Genomic DNA, 4,026 nt, shown 5'->3' with positions numbered 1-4,026 from the left:
CTCCCCCCTCCCCTCTTTCTCTTACTTAAGCTCCGCCTCCTGGCCCGCCCTCAGCTGTTGAGTACTCCCAAGCTTAGCCAATCCCAATGGGCCATGTAGCAAAAGTAGATAAATCACCAGATGTAGAAGTGACCAATAGCAACAAGCTTAGCCAAATTAGGGTTTTGTTTACGAGGCTGCTCCCTCAGGCTCTCCACAAGTTTCTAAATAGTTCTAAGCCACCATGTGAATGGTGGGATCAGAACCCTGGAATGTTATAAGAGTAGCCAGTGCTCTTAACCGCTGAGTACTAAGATCAGTTAATTTGCTGACTTTGACAAGATGACCTGTTGACCTTTGGAAAGCACTTTTTTTGGTGGGGAGGGCATTGTGTTTTGATTTTGTTATTTTTTGCTTTTTTCCAAGACAGGGCTTCTCTGTCTAGCCCTAGCTGTCCTGGAACTCATCCTGCAGACCAAGCTGGCCTTGAACTCCCAGAGCTTCTGCTACCTCTGCCTCCCAAGTGCTGGGAGTAAAGATGGAAAGCACACGTTTATGTGGCTTTAGGTCTTTATCAGTGGCGTATGAGGCCTGCCATTTGTGGGCTCATTTAGAAGCAGGCCAGGTCTCTGCAGTAGAGCGCTTTTCTCAGCCTATTCCTGTGGCTGAGATCACCTTTCTGTCTCTCTTGCTGTGGAGGTCAGTGTGGTTCACAGTTTGAGGGTACAGTTTGGCAGAACAAGAATGGCAAAAGGTACGTGGTCACATTGAGTCTGCAGTCAGGAGGCAGAAAGGTGGAATGCCAGAAGTCAGCTTGATTTAAAAAATTCTTTTTTTATCTGTATGGGTGTTTTCTGCATGTATGTATGTATGTATGTACCATTGTGTATATGTGTTTATGTGCATACTAATGACTGTGAGCCACCATGTGGGTGTTAGGAATGATTCGGGTCCTCTGGAGGTAGAGTAAATTCTCTTAACTATTGAGCATTTCTTCAGTCCCAGGTCCCCCACTCCTTTCTTTCTTTTTCTTAAATTCAGGATGTTTTTCCTACTTAAGTTAAACTGTATGAAAATGGGCCATTCTCCCATCCCCACCCCTAGACTCCCAGAGGACATGCCTTGTGATTCTAAATCTCAAGTTGACAATCAAGATCTTAGTGGTGGCACATGGGAGACAAGAGTCCAGCCTGGTCTACTTAGAAAGTTCCAGGACTGAGCTGGAGAGATGGCTCAGTGGGTAAAAGCACTGACTGCTCTTCCGAAGGTCCTGAGTTCAAATCCCAGCAACCACATGGTGGCTTACAACCATCCGTAACGAGATCTAACTCCCTCTTCAGGAGTGTCTGAAGACAGCTACAGTGTACTTACATATAATAAAAAAATAAATCTTTAATTAAAAAAAAAAAACAAGAAAGTTCCAGGACTACTACACCGAGAAGCCCTGTCTAGAAAAAACAAAACAACAAAATTTAACTATCCCTGGACTTATACCTTGACAGTGTTTCATTATGTTACTGATAAATCACTTTATGTGCCTCCTGGTGGGCCTTATTTCTTTCAGATATTTTTTCATGATACATGCTAAAATATATACCCCCAGTGGACATTCTTCCTAGGCATATCTTTATAACATGTTTTGGATTTTTTTATGTGTATGTCTTCGTGTGTGTGGTGTGTGTGTGTGTGTGTTTGTGTACCTCTGACTTGTGTGGGCATTGAATCCCCACTCAACTATTTATTTATTTATTTATTTATTTATTTATTTGGTTTTTTGAGACAGGGTTTCTCTGTATAGTCCTGGCTGTCCTGGAACTCACTCTGTAGACCAGGCTGGCCTTAACTCAGAAATCTGCCTGCCTCTGCCTCCCAAGTGCTGGGATTAAAGGCATGTGTCACCACTGCCCAGCTCTTATTATTATTTTTGTTGTTGTGGGAGTTCAATGTAGTTCACAGTTTGAGTATACAGTTTGGCAGAACAAGAATGGCAAACGGTACGTGGTCACATTGAGTCTACAGTCAGGAAGCAGAAAGATGAAATGCCAGAAGTCAGTTTGGGCTGGAGAGATGGCTCAGCGCTTAAGAGCACTGACTGTTCTTCCAGAGGTCCTGAGTTCAATTCCCAGCAACCACATGGTGGCTCACAGCCATCTGTAATGAGATCCAATGCCCTCTTCTGGTGTGTCTGAAGACAGCTACAGTGTGCTCACGTACATGAAATAAATAAATAAATCTGAAAACAAAACAAAAAAAACCCCACTATCATGTAGTATGAATTGTGAGACTGATTTAAAAAAAAAATTTTTTTTTTTTTAAAAAAGGTATTTTAGCTGTTCTTGGCTATTCTTTTGTATCAGAGATTGACAACATAAAGCATGCAGGCCACATATCTGGTCTGCTACATGCTGGTGAACAGCCAATAGCTAAGAACAGTTAATATCTAAGTAGCTTCCTACTTTTTTATTTTAAGATTATTATTATTTTTAAAGTAATGCTAGCTGACCTGGAACTCATGATAGGCCAGAGTGACCTCAAACACCACAGAGATTCTCCTGCCTCTGAGTCCTGGGACTAAGGCCACTACAATACTAAGGCCATTTTAAAAACTAGTAATTTTAAGGTAAAGGAAAGAAGTATGTGTGAGTAGGAGAGAAAAATGAAAATAAAAGGTGGGGCTGGAGAGATGGCTCAGCACTTAAGAGCACTGACTGCTCTTCCAGAGGTCCTGAGTTCAAATCCCAGCAACCACATGGTGGCTCACAACCATCTGTAATGGGATCTGACGCCCTCTTCTGGTGTGTCTGAAGACAGCTACAGTGTACTTATTTATAGTAATAAATCTTTAAAAAAAAGAAAAGGAAAAAATCGGTGATGTTAAATTTGAATTAGCGGTATCAGAATGTGCTTACGTACTCGTTTGCAGTCACCTCCACAACAAACCTATGATTATATTAAATACATAAATTTCCCAAGAAAACCAGACTTTCCTCAAATACTTAATCTTAAGTCCTGCTCCCCTCCCTGTCCCTGTCCCAACCAGAGCGCTCAGTGAGAGCGGCGCGTGCGCACTGGGTGCGTGCGGCTGTCCCTCCCAGCAGCCCCCGCGCGACGCCCTGTGGACCCTCAGGGGTCTGAAGACGCAGCTCCTGTCACCTCGCCGGCGTGGGGCGGGGCCCGGAGCCGAGCTGGGTCCCAGTTCGGTGAACGTAGTGAAGGTGCAGCAGGGAGCCGGGTAAGGGTGGGTACTGGGAGGCCCCGCGCCCCCAGACTGGGGCCGCGCCCGGAGTTCCTGCGTGGGGACGACAGCGGCGAGCAGTGCCAGCTGGGCGTGGCAGGGCGTCGGGTGGCACCGCGACTGAGTGCGGCCAGGAAGCCACGGCGTGATGGCATTTGTGCGAGTGAACGGGGTACAGAGCGCTTGTGTGAGCGAGGTTGCCGAGGTCGCGCCGCGTGTGATTCTGGCCCCAGGGTCCCAAAGAGGAACGGTCCCCAGGCATTCACCTGAGCACCACGAAGCAAAGTCTAGGGAGAAGAAAGCTAGAATTGAGTAATGGTCCCCGTCCCCCAACGCACCACACGTTCAGACACAGTCCCGCGCTGGACAGGCTGTGTGGGATCCACCTAGGAAGCAATTGTAAACTCCCTGGCCATCTGCCACCCTTGGCCTTTCTTGGTACCAGGAAACTGAACTCCTCCTGGGTGTGAGTGATGGATGATAGTGACGGACTGGTTGTATCTTGTGCTTTCATTTAACTAGGCTAGACAAGGCTCAGAGCAAAGTTGGGATGTTAACATTCGCTCTAACACCAGCCTGCCTTTAAGGGCTCACAGGGGGGAGGGGAATAAATTGCTGAGGTCTGTTTAAAAGGTAAGGTCAGCGGGATCAGATATTACCTCTTTGATCTGTGAAAGACACTTTATTTAGTAGATCAGAACATTTGTTATTTTTAAAAGTCTGATTCTTACAAACAGTGCCCGACTCCTCACACCACCCAGTGTCTGTAAGCACATATCCACTTTTCTTTTCTTTTTCTTTTTTTTTTTTTT

At 45.6% G+C, this 4,026-nt stretch overlaps 1 protein-coding gene across 6 annotated transcripts in view; it reads left to right on the top strand.

Moving 5' to 3' along the window:
• LOC116101956 (zinc finger protein 14) overlaps positions 1-4,026 on the top strand; it is a 61,774-nt gene that overhangs the window by 15,106 nt on the left and 42,642 nt on the right. For 4 of the 6 annotated variants that reach the window (XM_031386043.1, XM_031386038.1, XM_031386037.1 and 1 more), the window contains exon 1: positions 3,074-3,211. The exons of 1 other annotated variant lie outside the window; for it this stretch is intronic. The gene's annotated coding sequence lies outside the window, so the exon portion shown is untranslated. Of the gene's footprint in view, positions 1-3,073; positions 3,212-4,026 lie in introns of those variants that run through there. One more of the 6 variants, XM_031386033.1, reaches the window with a different exon arrangement.

The sequence above is a fragment of the Mastomys coucha genome, unplaced genomic scaffold (assembly GCF_008632895.1).
Source record: "Mastomys coucha isolate ucsf_1 unplaced genomic scaffold, UCSF_Mcou_1 pScaffold21, whole genome shotgun sequence".
NCBI classification, from domain to species: Eukaryota; Metazoa; Chordata; class Mammalia; order Rodentia; family Muridae; genus Mastomys; species Mastomys coucha.
Note: the sequence above shows the minus strand (reverse complement) of the source record. Positions and strands in the feature narration are given on the sequence as shown.